The 21,464-nt window shown below is 33.0% G+C and overlaps 3 pseudogenes; all 3 read left to right on the top strand.

Moving 5' to 3' along the window:
* The first annotated feature begins 8,844 nt into the window (after nucleotides 1-8,844).
* LOC150033970 (uncharacterized) lies at nucleotides 8,845-14,143 on the top strand (annotated as a pseudogene).
* Nucleotides 14,144-14,923: 780 nt separating this feature from the next.
* On the top strand, nucleotides 14,924-15,896 carry LOC150033969 (uncharacterized; annotated as a pseudogene).
* Nucleotides 15,897-15,984: 88 nt separating this feature from the next.
* On the top strand, nucleotides 15,985-16,755 carry LOC150033968 (uncharacterized; annotated as a pseudogene).
* Nucleotides 16,756-21,464: the final 4,709 nt, after the last annotated feature.

Here is a 21,464-nt window from a genome sequence, read left to right as displayed (position 1 = left end):
CCTGAGTGAAACATAATCCCTAAACCAATGATCCTTTATAACCTTTTCCAGAAAACTAAAATTCCATTCCAAACTTGGAACTTTAGTGGGATATTCCTCACAAGATAACATTACTTTTAAACTTCAAAATGTTTATCCTTTCTCTTGGCATAAGTAATTAAACTTGAACCTTTTCACTGCAACCCTTTATAACCTTTTCTAGAAAACTAAAATTTCATTCCAAACTTGGAACTTTAGTAGGGTATTCCTCACAAGATAACATTGCTTTTAAACTTCAAAATGTTTATCCTTCCTCTTGGCATAAGTAATTAAACTCGAACCTTTTCACTGCAACAAACACACAGTTCAAACCCAAACACCTTAAGAAATTTTCAATCCAATGACTCGTTTTCACCCATTTAAAGGCAACTATAATTTCAATCATCTTGGCCTTCCTTGACCAATTCATCTTAACCAAGTCTTGTAAAGAGATCCTCATACTATTACTTTATGCCCTCAACTAGTAATCCTTCATCCTTTTAGACACGTAACATGAAGAACCAAACACCTTACCTTACTTGGTCCACCAACTTCGACACCGTGAAAGTGAACACAATCAATTTGTCCTTCCAAAAATTCTCTCTAAATATTTTGACTTTAATATCTAGTAAAACTTAATAGAACTAAAGTCTCTTCTTCACCTCTTTCTTATCTTATAAAGCAACTTCAACCTTGTACCTAAGAACATATGCCTTATGATAAATTTTCTTGTAGCACCACCAATTTTATTCTCTTATTGCAAATCTTAATACTATTGCTCAGTGAATTTCCAACTCGCCTACCTTATTCTATGGCTTAAACAATTAAATCCTTTCTTTCATTCCCGTCATAAGTTCATAACATTGCATAGTTTTATCAAGTTTCAATATCTTTGAATAGAAACATATGCCCGTCTCTAATAGTCCTTTCATGAAATAACCTAATGCCAAATGGCCTTATAATGATCCTTATTTCTTTTAACAATACCAAAACAAAATAGCATCTCATACTAACTTCTTTCAGCTTGTTAAACTAGCAATGACAATCAATCAGTTCTTAAAGCTTGAACATGACTTTTAAACATATTTTCCATAAAACATTAAATGACAGAACATACTCGGCAAGGATGAAGGATCCGTGAATAGCTATGAAGGACAAAAAACCAAGACTTACATCGTAAGTCAGTCTATAGAGCCCAAAACTTAGGCTTTGATACCAGCTGTAACGACCCGACCTTTCGAGTACTCTGACAAGGGCTGTTACAACTAAATACACATTTAAAAACCATATATTTTGACCAAAAAAATTCATTAAAGCAATAAAGATAGTTTTTCTAAAATAAACTAGAAAACAAATAAATAATACATAAATAAAACTTTTATTCGGGGTCTTAAAAATAATATTCATAAAGAAAACATTCAAACATTAAAATTTGCTATCTCACATTAAATTCTAGTTTCAAAACATTCAAATGACAAAAACATAAACTGGGCGGAAGTGATTTCTCTTGTCCCCATATGGCTCTATCACGTGTCCCGTTTGTCACTCGCCAACTTGTTCCTGTCATTCCCTGAAAAACATAAAGGAAGAAAGGATAAGTATAACAATACCTAGTAAGTGACCCGCAACTAAGCCCTCTAGGTTACCTGGTAGCTAGTTTATCTAGGCATCGGTGTGTACACCCATCATATCAGTCGTAGTGATCCCGAAAGAGCACACATCAGTCATAGTATGTAACCCGAAGGTCCATCAATCAGTCATAGACATGAACCTGAAGGAACATGAATCAGTCATAGACATGAACCCAAAGGAACATGAATCTGTCATAGTGTGTACCTGAAGTCCACAAGTCAGTTATAGACTTGAACCCAAAAGAACATGAATTAGTCGTAGTGTGTAACCCGAAGGTCAACAAATCAGTTATAGACATGAACCAGAAGGAACATGAATCAGTCATAGACATGAAGTCGAAGGAACATGAATCAGTTGTAGTGTGTAACCCGAGGGTCCACAAATTAGTCATAGACATGAACCCGAAGGAACATGAATTAGTCATAGACATGAACCCGAAGAAATATGAATTAGTCATAGTGTGTAATCTAAAGGTCCACAAATCATTCATAGACATGAACTTGAAGGAACATGAATCAATCGTAGTGTGTACACCTACCTAGATAAGAAAAACTAACAGGAACCTTATAACTTAGAATGCATCAGTTTTCATATAACTCCCATGTTATATTTTACAGTCGTTTAACATAGGGGTAAAATTTCATATATATCCTTAGTCAATGGTACAATTATCATAGACAAAATAGTCCAATCCAATCAGTCAATGCCATTAAGTCATGCAATTCAATTAATCATAAATTAACAGTTCCAACAGTCTAGAATAATTAGTCAAATCCGTCTTAGCAGTCTCAAGAAACAGTCCATATAATCTTAAGTAACCAGTCCATGTATTCTTAAGTAAACAGTTCAAGTAATCTTAAATAAGCAATCCAAGTGGTAGGGACGACTGATTTAAAAGCGAACCAATAGAAGGACACTTACCTCAAGTTTTAGTCAATATGAGCTCAAACAACCTCAACTTTTATTTGCCCAAAAGATCACGAACCAAGTCCTAAGTGATAAACCAAAAATTAGGATTTCCAAAATAAGGCCAAAATTCTCAATCAACCAATTTACATCATCCATTAAGGCCAAATATTTACAATCCCAAGGTCAAATTACTTACCCAAATTGTCTCGAAATTAATCTCAAATTTGGTGAACAACACTTCAAAATCCCCTATACCAACAATCAAAATTATTCTATCATTTAGAACATAATTTCAATCACAACTTAACCCGAATATCTCCAAACAACTTACCCAACAAGTGGTTTGAACCCAAAACCACTTCAAAGCTTCAAAATCAACACAATCCAACAACTATATCACCAAAATCAACCTTTAACTTTAATGGACATCAACTTTAGACCTTTTAATCCAACTTCCAAAAATCACAATTAAAACAAAAGTTATGCTGAAACTTAGTGACTATCCAAAAGTTCTCAACAAAGACCCTAAATCTTACAAAAAAAATCCTAACAATTTTAATCTTATCGAAAAGCACCTTGAGTGTCTGTAAAATTCAATTTCAAATCAAAACAATATAGGTGAGTCAAAACTTAAATCAAAATTTGATGGGTATTCAAGATTTTCCAAGAAAACCCACAAAATACCAAATAATTTACCCAAGATATCAATTCCGATGACAATGGTGCCAGCGGCGGTGACAACCATAGACAGGCAGTGGGTGTTGCTATCGAATGGCCTAAATTGCATAGGCTAGCGGCTGGTAGTGAGGGCTTGCATGAGGAGGGTTTGCGAGAGTGAGAGAGAAGGGGAATTTCCAAATTTATAGATTTTATTTAGCAGTGATTATGAACAAACCAGAGCTTTAAACAACGATCCAACCGTTCAAAATGAAACTATATATTTCACAAACAGATAACCAAATTTGAGCATGATAGAATGGTTCAAACTCCAATGATCGATAATTTTGTGAAAGTCGTCGCTGAAAAACCAAATTGCTTTCTCCCCAATTTTTTTTGCCTCTTTTTACTCTTCTTTAATTTTAAAATATCTCAATTCTTTCATTTTTTTTTCTCGAATTTTAAAGAGATAAATAAAATATTTTTAATTTTAAAAAGATAAATAAAATATTTTTATCACAATATCTCCAAAATCTCCAAAGATTCTATTAAATTAATAAATCAATTAACTTCTCAAATTACCTTCAAAAACCAAAATTAAATACCATAAAATCCATCAATTTGATACAAATTAAATCTTTCAAATATTTAAATCAATTCAAAACCACATAAAATTAATTATCTCCTTAATTATTTAAGTTGACTCCAAAATCTGAAATCAAATGGAGACAAAATTCAATATTTTCAAGATAATTAGTTTGAATATCTAATCAATTAAATTCAATTTGACCAATAAAAAATTTTCAATTATTTCAATTTAATCTTAATTTCCAAAAATGAAAGGAAAATTAAAACTCAATAATTTTAGATAACTAACATAAATTTTCTTGAAATTTGGGATGTTACATATTATATTTCCTATGCGATGAAATCAAATTTGGGGTTTGACCCTTAAGATTTTCAGCATTTTGAACAGTTGAATCTTATTCAAGTATAATTTTTGCTATCTTAAGAATACTAGAGGAGTATCTTTTTTTCTTTTTTTTTTTTTTTGGGTATTGAATTGTATTGGGAACGTAAACTAAATCAAGTTTTTCAGAAAAGAAATATGTTTTGTGCTAACAGTAGCATGAAGATCAATATCCACATCATTAGTAAGTTGTCTCGAAACCTAGATAAGTATGGATCAATCAGAATGAGCAATCTTCCAATCACCATTGTATACCGTTTTGCGTAACTTGACATTTTGTTCAAAGTTTCTAAGTTTTATATGAAGGAAATCTCGACATGAGAAGATTCTTGAGCGGAAGCGGATAGTCCAAATTCCATTTCGATTGAAATCATAAATTTACAGTAAACGCAGACAGATTATGCAATCAAAGTAAATTACAACATATTTTTCAAATAAGATACATAGTTATGATATTATACCTTTGAAGAACACTTCTTCGTGTAAATCCCCTCGAACTATCCCGAACTCCTCGAACAAATAGCAACAAGATCTTGAAGACCCTCTTCAAGAAACTCATGAACCAAAAAAGGAAGACACTACCATTTGGTGACCTTGGTATTCTCAGAGTGAGAACCTAGGAGTGGTGGGCTCTGACTATTTTGGTTAGGAGGGTATTTGGGAGTTTAGAGGAGGAAGACAATTGAAGAAGAAGCACTATCGCATAGGAACTACTTCAATCATTTAGGCTATAGCATAGACAAGTCTTCCTATCGTATAGACAAAGAGTTTATCGTATATGCTCTGTGTTTGTAGTGTAGACTATCACATAGTCTATACGAGCGTTCTTGTTGTACTTGGAACTTGTGTTCTCTTAAGAAAAGGAAAAAAACTCTTTTTCATTTCATTCTAATTGCCATAAAATTGCATAACCACCCACTAAGGTGGTTTGAGAGAAAAAAGGATTATTATTCAAATAATAAATAATATAAATAAATATGATAGCCAACTTATCATATTATATTTATAACATATAGTTTTAATATTGCATCACATACAATATAAACTATAGTTCTTTTTCTCTATTTTATGACATTTAATATAAATCATATTTATACTAAATTAACAACTATTTGAATCCCATTCAAATATTTATTCCTCCAATTAATGTATCAAATACATTATATCAATTATATCATATATAATTGAATCATATATAATTAAATTTTTTCTTATTAATTTGAACAATTCAAATTAACCCAAAAACTGATTCTCACCAAAATCATTTTGAGCTACCAAGGGGATCTTATGGACCTAAAGCTTGAAGCTCTAACGATACGTGAATAACTAATTAAACTCTTTAATTACATTATCCACTATCCGTTAAATATTGGGCACTCCACTAAAGATCGACAGTTGCACTATTCTCACTACAGATATATTTTTGTGTCCATTGGATATATCCAATCAACAATGTGATGACCCTTCACAAATTGCTCGTAAGTATAACTAGACCAAAATACTGTTTTGCCCTTGTAGTTACATCTAACTCCTTAAGTACCACTGATTCTTCTAATGAACAATAAGTCATAGTCCTACTATGACTAAGTCCTCTCGGACCAAGAGAGGGTGTGACCACTATATTCAAGACTCGGAGTTAGCCCTTAAGAAAGCAATTTATCTATTTGCTCCTACATTAGGGAAGAAGTGAATTCTGTCTTGTGTAGCTGAGTTCCCAGCTCCCCAATCAGATGAATCCCCAAAATGTTAGGCTTATTGAGTTAGCAATCTGGCCACTCTCACCCATACAATCAAAGGACCGCCTTCATGAGTAGGAGTTCACAACTCACTCAGGATTCATGTTATTTCACATTTGGTCATCCTAGTGAAATATAGGTCTCTATTATTAACGGTGTTATATAAAGAGACTAATCATTTCGTGGTCTGGTCTTATACAAACTCTTCGTATAAGATGCCCTTGCTCGCATGTTTCCACATGAATGATCAGGATCAAATAATTTATAGCACTTTATAATACTTATATCCCTAGCATTACCAGGATAAAGTACCCAACCTTATCCATCTACTATAGACCAGATTATTATTTAAACAAGATCCACCTGTATGTCTCTACATACTTGTTTAAATTACATAAAATAACCTCAGATCTTAGTTTATTGGATTGAGTATATGCTTATAAAATAACACTTATTTTATTAACAATATGTTTATACAAAGTTTAAAAACTACGAGATTACAAGAATATTAGGACACCATTCCCAACATCATATTCATTACACATACAAGCAAGGAAACCTAACATTAGGACAATTAAATATTTCAGATATTAACACTATCAATGAAATTTGTTTAATGTTTCTCATAAAAAAAAAGCTTCAAATAAATAAGTGTATTTATAAGAAAAATAAATTAAATGTACTAACTGAAACTCTAAATTACAATATATAATACCAAAAAAAAAAAAAAAAAAAGAATTCACTATACTAAGTAAAAAGAAATAAAAACTAATATATATAAGATAAAGTAGAATAGTATTTAAACTAAATACAGAGCAAATATTTTATAATATCAATAATTGTGTTTCTCCTCAATTGTATATAGATTACAAAATAAGCTTGGAATTAAATTCTTCAAATGCTTGGAAGAGAGAATAAGGTTGGTCTAGAAGTTTACTTTCAGTTTCAAATATCTATCAATCCATTCATGGATTGTAACGCGCTTTTTGTTCTTATTAGAGAGAAAGAGAAGAATTGGGGAAGTGTGTATTCTATTCAATCATTCCTCATTCTAAGTACTCAATGGTGGAAAAATCCCGACCTCCTTGGATGTCAAATACTAATGGTAATCTGAGTATTAATAATGATGGACAAGTAGGTGCATCTTAGACAGTACCTATCTTTATACATCTATTTTGATTCATTTTTCTTGTGTGTGACAATAGTGTGATGCATAGAAATGGGTGCATCTTGGAATGTATCTAAGTATTGTTCTTTTGGATTAGTGGCTGCCTATCTAAATTAAGTTTCTTCAAGTTTATTGAAAACTAAATATTCGAGAACTCTTCTTAGTTTAGGTGAACCCTTACAACGATAATAAGAATAAACCCAATTAACTAATTGATACTAAACTTCAAGAAAGTTAAACAAATTTGACTTGGAAAGATTGATCAAAGATCGAGAAGAAAGGAGAGAACTTATTCCTACCTTCAATATTTCAAACTCTTCACAATCTAATTGGTCAAAGTAGATTGAAAGTTTAAAACATCATTTTAAATACAATAATACAAAGAAGGTATAAAACTTGAGAGAGATTTAAATTCTATAAAAAATTCATTCAAGTTCAATTTTAATTTTCCGTATTCAAAGGACCAAAGTATGACAATATTTATACTAAATAAAAGATCCTAGGAAAGGACACAATATTTCACCTATGTAGTCTACAATCAACCTAGTACTCTTCAACTCCATATGTGAACCTTCATAAATCTAAATACATGGAATAAATAGGTATATGATGGATTAAGGATATGGATGAATCTGAATTTTCATATTCATTTTCTCTTGGATGACCTTAGGACTTGAAAGGTTGCAACTGTATGCCATGTGTATTAACGTTTAGGTAGCTCTAGCTCTTATCATGCCACTTATTTCCTTAACCTAGAGTGTTTTTTAGTTGTTCATTAAGAATGTTGTATAGGTCATTTGATTGTGCACAAAGAATAGTTGAGGTAGGTGTAAGTGACCTAGGTAACTTTACCTAGGAGTATATATATATATATATATATATATAACGAAGTAGCTTCTTTAACGCTCTTTATTGGTGTATTTTTGTTTCTTTGTGGACATGATTTTTGTCATAACAGACTAGTCTACTCGACCAATAACTAATTAGATTTTTGGGAGTGATTTTGAAATTGTTAAAATCATTTTTACCATGCTCAAAATCAACAAAGCACATCTTTAATTACTCAAAATTAATTTAATATTTAATTTTACACTCTTAGATACAATTTTCAATTCATCAAAATTATTTTAAATCATTTAAAGCATATTTCATATTGATTTTATAAATGACAAAAGTAGTTTTAACTCTTTTAAAATCACTTCCAAACATATCTGAGATAGGATTAAAGACATCAGGATGTTATCTCCTTAACAATCTCTTCCACTTTAATCAATTATTGATAAGAACTTTACCCATTATCATCTGTCTCTCATTCTTCTGAGTTGGAGCCCAATATGAAGTTGAAGTCCAATATGTAATTTTGTTTTCTTTCTTTGCAGTCTTTTTTGGCTTATTTTCTCCACTCTTATTTTTATTTTAAATTACCCTCATGCACTTTTTCATTCATTCTTAGTGATAGTTGTTCTTCTCTTCATCATAAAATCATATTGTGATAGAAAATGATGGAATAGATGAATGAATGTGCATATACTAAAACTCTAAGAATTGTCAAGAATCCTGAAAATTGGCAAGTGTATATCAAAGAATCAGCAAGGCAAAGTCTGCCTTCAGCATCAGTGTTATTAACCTGAAAATTGGCCACAATGAAAGATAATAATTTAAATAGGTAGCTTATTTTGATTGTAATAAAAGGGGGAAGGAGGGAAAAAAGTATACTTTGAGATTAAATCTTCTCTTCTTCTAACATCTTAACGATGGATACCAGGTATATCTAATGTTACAAAATCGACAATTAAAGAACACAAAAAATGAACGTAGAGATAGAGAAGATCGATACATAGATATACGTGGTTCACTAACGGTGTGTTAGCTACGTCCACGGATAGAGGGAGAATAGTATTATTAGGGATAATGTTTTCGGAAAATTACATCACACGGCGCCTTTAGGGTTAGAGAGTTTATATAGCGCACTACTCTAAATCCTAGGATCATAATCGTAAATAACTACAAATAAATAAATATGTTAAATACGAATTTTGAATAGGTTTCAGGGGCGTTGCCCCCGAACCCCCACCAAGGTGCATCACTCCTGGACCCCAGCTTGTTGACCGGACACCGAGACTCCCGTACTTGGTTGTTCAAAGCGCCAACAAATAAATTCAAGATATTCCAACCATTTTTGTTTTTTTTACATGATTCCAAACTGACTGATATCTTTATTTTGTTAAAGAGTTTGATATTGACATGGTAAGTGGAGTATTTTGGATTATGCAGCACTTCTTATGCAAATAAAATAAACCTTCAAGACATTTTCTAAATTTATTTTATCAATAATCCATTTAAGTTTCATAGTCATTTCTTATTTGATCATTTGAATTATAATTTTAGTCTTCTTCAGAAAGATTAAAAGATCATTTTCTAAACTTAACTTAGTGCATTTGGCTCGCTGATTGGTAGTTTGCATATTTTGATTTGATTGTAGAGTTTGTTAATCCTATGACCTACTACTTGGATAATTCTCATCTACATACAAGTTTTTGTAATTAGTTTCTACGTATAATTGACGACATAATCCAAACTTCAACACGTCTTTTAAATTAATTAGGGTTTATGTCAAATATTATTTTTTTTCTTATCTCTTTCTTATCTAGTTTTTTTTTTAACTTCTTTCCTTTGTTGAGTCTGTAGGTGTATTTATTCGTTGAAGGAGAGATTGCGAGGTCATTGTTTGTTTTCCATGAATATACTATGAATAGCCTTATTTCCCCAATAGTTTCTCTCTCCTTTGCTAGTATAAACACAAATCAAAACTTTTAGGATAATTGTTCAACATCAACTTTTCTCTTTACTTTGTGCTGCAAAATGTCATTTATTATTTATAACTTAACAGGTTGCTTGCAAGATTACAATGACAAGCCTCTGATAGTTTATGCGTCCAATATTGTTTTTACTTTGAGAAGTTGATTATCTCTAAAATTGAACCAAACTGGCTCACTAGTACAATAGGAGGTGTCTTGCTCTATATGTTTGAAGATAGAGGAGTGATGAATTCTTTAAGGGACCATTTGGATTGAGGTTTTCTCAATGTCCAGGAATTAAGGATGTAAATTATATGCCTGGGAATAAAATTACTGGGAATCAAGGATGACTATGTTTGGTTGTGCATGGGAAAACCATGTCTGGGAATAGTATGTATGGGAATTAAAGATAACGAAGCTACTGGAAGGAGAGAAAATGGTGGTAGGAAGGAGAAGAAGAAGTGAAAACCCATACTAAAGATGCCTAGGAAATGCCTTTTCCAAGATAAATAAACAAAGTCCACCAACCAAACATGAGTTTTGTAAGCCCATTTCCATTCCCACCCTCTTTTCCCTCCAACCAAACAGCCCCTTAATAGCCTACCTCTTTCCTTTTCATTTTGCTTTTGTTTTTGTTTTTTGAAGCAATGAGTTAGGAATAAAGGAAAATTTCTAACTTGCTAGAGAAGTCTTGTGTTGTTTGAAGTCTAGTTCATGTCAATACATACTATTGGTTCAAGATGGTAAGTTTCATTGCTTGATTGTTTTGCACTTCGCACTAATCAAAGTAATCTCCATGACTGCTCTATAGCTTGGTGATAAGTTATAATATACAATTTTGGAACAATTTTTATCTTGATAAGTTACAATACGTAATTTTGAAACGATTGTATATCTCTTAATTTGATTCAATTGCATTATTATGTATTACATTCTTGTTAGCATGTTTCTCTCTCCCTCTTGCTTTTAGAATTCTATTCACATCATCGTAGTTTCTTTTCTTGCTAGGGCATAATTTAATTTAAGGTCTTCTCAATTTGACACATACCAAAGGTATAATTGTTGATGTTCTTCCCCAATCAAGAGCTGCCATTTGTGTCTATGCTTTTTTTATTTAATAGGTGTCCATCTATGCTTTTTTGTTTAATAGCTAGCTTGCCACCGCAGTGGTGGAATCGTAGCCATCACGACTGCACTAAAGTTGCTGCTGATTGGGGCCGCAGGGATCACATTCGCGACAAGTCTCTGAGGTGAGCAGGACCTTTTTGGATGGGATAATCTATAGTAAATCGACACACATTTTATTCACAAGTTTGATCTATAGTAAACTTTATAGTTTTTTGGCGTTCTTATTTTTGTTATATCTTAGTTCAATTCTGTTTTTTGAGAATAATGTTGAGAAATGGGTGAGCAAAGGAGAATGTGAAATAATAAAAATTTCTAATTATTTGTCCAGGACGAAGAAGAACAAGATCCAACTCTTGAAGCTGAAAATAATGAGCAACACTTGTAACTATTTCAAAGTTCTCCATCTAGAACCAAACTAACTGAACTAATATTTTCTTCATCAATAAATCTAACAAAAATAATGCAACCCCATTTTAAAGAATTGGATTCTTAAATCACACACAACAAAATTATTAGATAAAACAGGGATCTTTTTTCAATGATAGGAATTTGAAACAAAAGAGTATTCATTTTCCTTGTTCGGTCTTTAAGCATGCAACCTAGCTATTAGGTAAAAAGGGCTCAATAATACATTTACTTAAGTATATTTGTAAGGAACGATTTTCTAAATGTCGAATATGTGAGCTTGTTTTGCAATGTAATATATTTCAACATTTTTTTTTTTTAATATTTCTTGGTTGTGTTTACATGTGTTACTCTTTATATAATGTGTTTTATGCATCTTCAAGTACCTAGAATTCTATGTGGTGCTATCTTCTATTTTTTGATAATGACGTGCATCACTTGTCCATTTCGCTTTAGTTCTTGAAAACATTTTGAATTGTTTTTTCTTTTATATATGGCCTAGACAAATAGAATAGTGACTTGATAAAGAGTCATTACAAAAATTATCAATTAATCATCTCTCAGAGTTTTCTTTTTTACTTAAAGTTTCATTTAGATCCTTTCTAACTCTTTCTAAATGTTATAATTTAGTTTATTTTTTGCGAAACTAAATCACATTATATTTAATCAATCAATACTACAATTATGTTTTGATTCTATAGCAATTTAACAATACATGAGATTCATATTGACATTGTAACAATACAGTGTGTAAATCAATTTTAGATAGATTGTTAAGCATTAGTTGAATTATGTTAAGCTCTTATGATATGTTATAATTGCCATTTGTTTTCTTCTATTTGTACATTGAAAGTGCTTTGTGAATGGTATGAATTTATGAATAATACTCAAAATTAATTTTCATATTTGTAGATTGTTCAATACCGGTAGTTATTTGTCGTTTTGGAGTTGCTAGTTAAGGTAAGATCTCAATCTCTCAAACGTTAATTTGTTTAGAAACTTCATGGCCTTTTATTTGTGCATAAAACTGATTATTGGCATATTACTTAACATCTTTCTTCTTCTTCTTCTTTTTTTTTTTTCTTCTGAAGACTTTGCTTATTTGTCAGTGTAATGTTATTAAGTGGGGAGATGATTTATGTATTTCTAACTATCCAATTTCATTGAACTTTGTGGTTGATTTTTTACCAACTGGGAATAATAAATGTTATTTAGATTCATGTAAGCTCTCACTTCTTGATTTTATTTCTATTTTTATTTTTTTTATTTGAGATAGTAGTATAATATGAAATTTACCTATTTTTATGTTAAAAACAACACCAAAAGGTTGGGTTACTTACATAGAGTCGTTTAAATTGATTGAAGTTCAATTTTCACTTTTCTATTTCTACTTTGATTGGTTTCTTTAAGATTAATATGATGTTGGGCTCTTATTATGGTAAAAACAACACCAAAAGGTTGGGTTAGTAGAACAAACCTTCAAATCTAATGTCATTTTTTAACAGTTCAAAGGTTTTGAGTATTATATATATCTTGTATTGCAAAGTTTTTGTGTCAACTAATTATGTCTAAGGGCAAGAGAAGCATAATTTCATTTGTTATATGTATCATGATGGAGATCTTTCATTACTAAATGCTAAAGTGGGTTCATTTTTTTTTGTTTAGCTAAAAAATGCATAACTTTTAGTTTAATAACACATATCTTCATCTGATTGTGTATCCTCATCCAACAATTACGTTTGGCATTCTTATAGCAATAATTTGAAGAAAAATGTTTGAAAAAGATTAGGTTCATTTAAACAGGTAAGAGAATGTCAAATTAATATGAAATTAATCATAGATTAATATAGTTAGTTATATTAATTGGGAACTTGGATTTTTTTAATAGAGCGATCAATGAATATCTAAGGGAAGTATGGAACTTCATCAAACAAGTAGAGAACATGTTGGGTCGGGTAGACAAAATTTTGTGTCCATGCAAGACATGTAGGAACATGAATCATCAAACCTTTGATGTTGTCTATGAACATTTGATTATCAAAGGTATGGATCCAACTTATAAGATTTAATACCATTATGGTGAAGAATTACCTATAAAGTATATGTTTGATGGTCAACCTTTTTGTAGTACTTCATTTATGAGCGACGAAAAAGTTGGTGATTCATTTTAAATAGTGACATCAATCAAAAGATCGTAGATGCAAACACTTCTTTGTATCCTCATTGTACAAAATATATAAAAATGTCAGTTGTAGTATCCTTATATAGTATAGATTGGATCAATAAAAGTTTCACAAGCCTTTTAGAGCTATTGCACGATATACTATCCCCTGACAATGTTATCCCAAAATTCACTTATGAAGTAAAGAAGTTCTTAAAAGTATTTGATTTAGGATATGAAAAGAACCATGCTTGTACAAATGATTGTTGTTTGTTTATAAAAGAGAATAAAAATTTAGAGAGTTGTCCAATTTGTGGGCATTCTCGATGGAAGGTGGATAAGCATACCAAACGGATGAAACGGAGTGTTCCAACAAAAGTGTTGAGGTATTTTCCACTGATTCCAAGATTGAAACAAATGTTCCAAATGCATGATGTAGCTGAATTACTAATGTGGCATATGAACCATAAAAGTAATGATGAGAAGGTGTGTCATCCAGTCGATTGAGTTTCATGGGACTCGATTGATACAAAGTGGCGAGACTTTTCAAATGATCTATGAAACTTAAGATTTGGTCTTGCAACTGATAGTTTCAACCCATTTTCTAACCTTTGTAATAGGTACAGTTGTTGGCCAGTTATGCTTGTGATATATAACCTATCTCCTTGGTTATGCATGTTGAAAGAAAATGTAATGCTAACATTACTGATTCCTGGTCCTAAACAGCTTGGCAATGATATTGACATTTATTTGCAACCATTAATTGATGACCTGAAATTATTATGGAGTGGAGTGGAATTTTATGACGTAGTAAGTAAATCAAGCTTCAATTTGAGAGTTGTGCTTATGTGGACGATCAATGACTTCCCTGCTTATGGAAATCTTGCTAGTTGCACAACAAAGAGCAAGACGACATGTCCAATGTGTAGGGAGCACACATATTCCCAATGGTTGTACCATAGTAAGAAATTGGTGTATATGGGTCATAGACGTTTTTTGCCTTCATCTCATACGTATAAAAGAAAGAAGTCATGGTTTGATGGCAAAGTTGAACAATGACAAGCTCCTAGGATTGCAAATGAAAATGCAATTGATGCCCAACTCAAAGATTTCCAAAATTGTTTTTAGAAAATTTGAGAAGAAAAAACGAAAGAGACAAAAAGAGTTGAATGGAATGTAGAAAAAACATTAAATCTTATTTGACTTACCATATTGGAAGGTACATACATCTTTTTCACTAATGTCCTTTAGTTGGCTAGGCTTTGATGTACATTATATTATGTACTGACAAGTTTTTTTACTGGAATGTAGGAACTTGTATTACGCCACAACTTGGACCTCATGCATGTTGGGAAAAATGTATGCGAGAGCATAATAGGCACATTGTTGGATATTAATGAAAAATCAAAAGATGGATACAATGCTCAAACAGATCTACAAGACATGAATATACGACACGACTTACACTCAGAAGAACGCGGTAGTTGAGTATACCTTCCTCCAGCTCTACACACTTTGTCCAAATCAGAGAAACAATTGTTTTGCAAGAGATTACATTAGTTGAAATTACCTGATGGTTACAGTTCAAACATTTCGAACTGTGTTTCAATGGAGGAATGCAAGGTAATGGGATTAAAATCTCATGACTATCACGTGTTGATGCAACAAATTGTACCAATTATCATTAGAGGAATACTTCCGAAGGGTCCAAGACATTTAATAACACGAATGTGTGCATTATTTAATAAAATTTGCCAACGTGTAATTGATCGAGAAAGCATGTTGGAAACTGAAAAGGTGGTAATTGATTTATTGTGTCTTTTTAAAGGTATTTTCCTCCTTCTTTCTTTGACATCATGACTCATTCGGTCATTCATTTGGGGCTGAAGTTTGCTTATGTGGATCAGTTCAATTTCGTTGGATGTATCCATTTGAAAGGTATCTTAGCGTCTCATATCATATATTATAGGTAGCAATTAGTTAAATATCCTAAGTTTCTTATAATTTTTATGAGATTATCTTTAGGTACATGAAGACTTTAAAAGGGTATGTTAGGAATCAATCATGTCCAGAAGGGTGTATTACAGAGCGTTATTTAGTTGAGGAATGCATTATTTTTTATAAGAATTATTTTAAAAATTCAATTGGACTTGATGCCAAACAACGTTGAAATGAAGAATTTAACAATGGTATCATACTCAAAGGTCGTCCTATGTCTATAGGAGATGAAATTACATTATCTGATGATGTGCTCAACCTAGCGCATCAACATGTCTTGTTTAACACAACTGCAGTGGAAACATATATTGAGTGAATAGTGTATCAATTGGAGACTATTCATTTTTTTGTGAAGAAGGTATTAGAATTTTAATTAGTGATTTATCAAATATTTTTGAATGAATATGAAGAAATCGATGCTATCGAATAAAAGATTTGCAAATGATGATAATCTCCTATTGAAGACTTACTCAGAACAATTTCCACTGTGGTTAAAAGAGAAGGTAATGTTTTGCTCACTTATGGTAACGATCATAATCATGAATTCATCTAACGTTACAATTTTTTTAAATGGAACAGATAGACTCAGATATATTGAAATGGCTTGCAAATGGACCTCGCAAGATTGCAATGTCATATTCAGGATACATTATAAACGGTCAACTATTCCATATAAAAAGCGTAGAGAGGTCCATTAAAAACAGTGGTGTTTCAATTGATGCAAGTACAGTATGTAGATCAAGTGCTGAAGATGGATCTCCAAAAATTGATGTGGTTACGTATTATGGAGTCTTGACCGGAATAATTTTGTTAGATTACTATGTCTATCAACTTCCCTTATTTAAGTGTAATTGGGCTAAAATTCACAACGGTGTTAAAGTTGATGATGGATTTATACTTGTTCATTTGCATCAAAACCAAAATCAATTCGAATGTGAGCCATACATTCTTACATCACAAGCTAAACAAGTTTTTTATGCAAGAGAAAATGACAATTCTCCTTGGTATGTTTTATTGAAAGCACCCCTAGAGGATTTCATGAATTAGAAAAATATGATGAGAATGTTGGCACAAACTTTGTGGGTGAAGGATCCTTCATAGCGCTTGACCGTATTGGTGAAGAGTTTGAACGTCGCAACAATGCACGATGCGATTGTGAAGGCATCTTATTATGATAAGTGAGAACTTACGACCATTTTGTGAATTTGCACTAATATAACTTTTGGCCATTTTATCAATTGACACTAACATAGAATTAGTGGCTATTTTGTAAATTTGCACTTGTAGTGCATACCCAGGGACACTAAGTATAATATTGGTTAGTCTTTTTGAGAGTATAGTGATTGATGATCATTTTGTAAAAATGGACAATATATTGCCAAGTTATATGCATTGTGAACTATTTCAATTTGTAATGCTCTAGAAATATTTTACATGTATATTCAATATATAAATATAAATGCTTTCTTTATTCTCACTCTAACTATTGCTATGCAAGCTAGTGTTCTTTTTCTTATGTTGTGAGCGCTGTGAACCATTTGGATCTAAGAGCTTGTTACATTAGAATACATTGAAGTCAAATGTGCATGTAAGTTGTCTTTAAATGTTAATTTAGATAGAAAAATATTATAAATATAATATCATCTCAATGTTTTATGTCTTAGGATTTGGATAAGAAAAAGATTGGACCAATCGTTGGTAAGAAATCAAGAAGACCTCGTACTGCAACAAAAACATTTGAATGACGAAAATCTGATCGCACCTTGGTGAAAACATCATGGAGATTCGCAAAGTCATTCAGTATAGACTTATCTCAACCGCGTAGCTTGGATGTGTTGGATTTTATGTCATAAAACTCGTAGTTTGTAAATTAATAAACATATTCTGTTTTGTTTTTTCGATAAAGTTGTTATTGAAATTGTAATCTTGAATCCAATAAACTAAGGTCTTGAGGCTATTTAATGTAGTTTGAACTTTATGTAGTGACATAAATGTGGATCAAGTTCAAATATGTAGCCAAAATGGTCTATAGTATATGAATAAGATTGGACGCACCTTATTCTGGGGACACTATGGATGCAGCCCATTTTATAATTAGTACAAATTATGTGATCTTGAATCGTTCATATAGAGATATGTGAGTAGGGGCATCCTATGCAATGAGTTTGCATAAGGCTAAACCATGAAATAGTCACTTTTTACGTTCTAAATGTCATTTTATGTATAAAACTGACTATTTCGTTAATTGATGACCTAGGTAATTTAATCTTAATCCTGAGCTAACTATGAACTCCTGTTCACTCGGAATTATCCTTAGATCTGCATAGGTGAGGGCAGCTCATTATCGCTGGCCCAATAAGCCTCCCATTTCAGGGGTAAGATCAGGTGGATAGCTGGGAACATAGGGTGCAAGACGGAATTCACTCCTACCCGTTATAGGGATAGTAGATAGGTTGTTCCCTTTAGTACTGAATCCAGGTCTTGAACAAGGGGCCCCACCCTCTCCTTGGCCCGAGAGGGATTCGGTTTATAGGTTGGACCTTAAACCAATTGTTCATTAGAGGATCAGTGGAACTTAAGGAATAAGATGTAGTCTCGGGGGTAAAACGGTTTTTATGACCCAGCCGAGATTACGAACAACCTGTGAAGGATTAACTTACTAATCATGGTTATATCAAATGGACACAAATATATCTATAGTGAGGGGAGTGCAACTACGGGACTATAGTGGAATGACCCGTTAGTTAACGAATGTTGATTAGCTCCGTCTAAAGAGTTTAGCTAGCTAATCTCGGATCGTTGGAGCCCATGATCTATAGGTCCATTAGGTTCCCCTACTAGCTCATATGGAATAAACTTAGAACAGTATGATAGAATAATTCGAATTGTTCGAATTAGGTGAAGAGAGAGAAACCGACAAGTATATGTGATAAAGTGGTCGGGTTTTTTTTTTTTTTTTTTTCAGTTTAGAGATACAACTTTAATATTTAAATATGATTTAAATATCAAGAATATGAATACGTTCATATTCGGAAGCTCAGAAATAATAGAAATGGTCAAAGATGTAAAAAAATCAAATAATTGACTTTTGACTGACCTTATATTCAAATGTGATTCGAACTTCGAGAAAATGAATGTTGATTCATACTCGGGAGGTCAAAATTAGTCAACATGGGAAAAATCATAAAAAGTCAAAATGTTGACTTTTAGGTCAAAGTTTGACTTTGACAAAATGACTATTTTGCCCTTTGACTAAAGTTAGTGGGAAAATCCAAACTTTTGTTGGATAATTCCACTAACAAAATAGTGGGCTAGGTGTTGGCTTATAGTGGAGACTTTAAGCCCACTTAGATAGTGGATTCTAGATGTTGGGTTTTTATGGATTTGTTTCATGCAAATGTTGCATGGTTTTTTCTATAAAATGGACTTTTGAATTTGGATTAAAAACTTTTGACATTTTTGCCAATTTTAGTTTTCAAAATTGGGCTGAAAAAATAAAAACCCAGACCCGAATTAATTCTTCTTTTCCATCTCTTTCTCTCTCTCAGGTTCTTCATCCACCGGGTCCCACAAATCCAGTTCTTAGTCCAGAGGATAGTAGGTCAACTCTAGTGGTGGTCCGGAAGAGTTCGGGTCGAGATTTAGCAAGGAAAAGCGTTTCGGGAGCTTCAAATGTAATTTTTAATTACTGTTTTTTTCCTTCAATTGCATACTAATTTCCTTTAAATTAAAAGCAATTAGAGTGTAATTAGGTCATTTTTCCGTCGCGTATGTCTCGTGTTCCATCATATGGTATCAAAGCATGCTTTAACTACGTTCAATTGCTTTTGGTGGGTGTTTTTTTCCTTTCTATTCGAAGGTTGAATGAAATATGGACTAAAGTGGATTGATTATGATTATGGCATTGTTTTTCTCTAAATTTCTTGTGAAAATTTGTAATTTCTCATATGTTTATGAGCAATAATGTGTGAAAAAGGGTATGTAAATTTTTTGGAGTCATTAGAGTTGAAATTAGGCTGTAATTTCTTGATTCTGGGAGACAGAACAGCAGCAAAAATGGAGAAAAATTGATCACAGATTCGGAATTAGCCTCCAGACCCGAGAGACTGTTCCCAGACCCGACCCGAGTAGCAATCCGACCCGATTCGGAGAAGCCCCGCGCGTGACAGCTGTCGACAAAGTGCTCCGGCCCATTCCGCGACCCGAAAGAAGGCTCCAACCCGGATTTCTCGCACGCGCGCCTGTTTCGCATGCTCCCCCGCCCGGATCCGATTAGCGCGACCCGCGCGCTCGTGTGCCCTCCCGCTCCGCTTACAATCTACGCATCGTGCGCCTACTCGGTTCGCTGCCCGCCTGCTCGTGCCCGCGCGTCCGCTCCGCCTTCGTCGACCCGCCCTGCGCTTTCGTTGACTCGCCAGCGCGTGTTGACCAGCCGGTGCAGACGGTTTGGATCAGTCCATTTGACCTGGTTGAGCCAGTTTGACCGGTTCAACTTGATTTTTGGTGTTTTTGGGCCGGTTCGAGTGGTTCCTGAGCGGTTCCAGATGGTTGAAAGTGTTTGAAGCCAGTTTCGGGAAGATGGTTGCTGTTTTTTTGTAATAATTTGTTTGTTTTTAATGCCAAAATCAGTCCACTTTAGTGTTGTTTACCTATTATACACGTGATATATAATTTTGTTTGATTATGTGTGCATATAGTATGCCATATAGTTTTAAAACCCCACCATAGGAAAAGCATGTGACATGCATTTGTTATATCTTATAAGTGTTATAAAATATATACTATACATACTTAGTTTTAATATAAGTGTTATATTAAAACATCTTTGTTTGAAGGAAGAATGTTATAGATGAATGCTCTAGGGAAATTGTTATAAAATAACCTAGACTTCTAAAATCTATAACAAAGATAAGATGCATGCTCACTTAGGGTTAACCATTGAGCAATCCTAATTTTCATAGAAAATAGGTCGATATCTTGTAAAACCGAAGTAACAAGAAAACTCACCCGACAAGATCTTGGCAAAAAGTCAGATAAGATGACTAAAGTTGAAGGTTTTTAAGTTGACGGTTCACAGAACACCTACTACCTGGAGATCGAGCTGACGTCTGAGTTAGGTTAAACCGGTTTTATGAGCATGCGTGAGTGGTGTGAGGTAATAAAATTTGTTTATCACCTAGACATCATAGGTTAAAAGTCCAGTATAAAAGTTATGCTCGGATGAATCACCTAGATTTAGGATATGTTTAGTTACTCGAAATGTATCGCTAAGTATTTTATACCTTAACCATCTAGAACACTTCAGCTGGAGAGAAGTAATGTACTTTTAGCTCTAGCATCCCTAAGAGTTCACACCGTGAGATTCAAGCTTGGCTTTGGGCCGCCCTGGGAGCGGACTCTATTCGGAGAGTGTTTGCATGAGTCAATACCAAGGTGAATAGGAGAAATTATTCATAGTAAGTGGGAGAAGGAAGTGTGTCAACACATCCTACGGTCTCTTCCATTAGGTCACACCGTGAGATTCCTATAATGCACCTGCATGTCTACCTTGGAGCGACCTTACCAATCAGAGGGCTGTATTATAGGATTCGAAACTCCGCGAACTATAGAAATAGATAGGGTCTCTCAGGTCCGTTTTCATTCTTGTCTTTCCAACTTCAGGAGCATAATGATTCCGATTTTTGAGGTCTAAAAATGGAGGGTCACACGTGCGAGAATTATTAAGTGTTTGTAAATTCTTGACCAAAGTAGCGATAACTGAGTTGCTATAGGAATAAGAGTTATTCTGGTGATAGTATCTAGTCAAGATAGTCTTGATTCAACGGAGGAATAGTCGATCACCCCTCGTTGAAGGTTATTCTAAACCATTGAAATATCGTTGCAA

The sequence above is a fragment of the Benincasa hispida genome, chromosome 9 (assembly GCF_027475165.1).
Source record: "Benincasa hispida cultivar pf3 chromosome 9, pf3_genome.v1.1, whole genome shotgun sequence".
Classification (NCBI taxonomy): Eukaryota; Viridiplantae; Streptophyta; class Magnoliopsida; order Cucurbitales; family Cucurbitaceae; genus Benincasa; species Benincasa hispida.
Note: the sequence above shows the minus strand (reverse complement) of the source record. Positions and strands in the feature narration are given on the sequence as shown.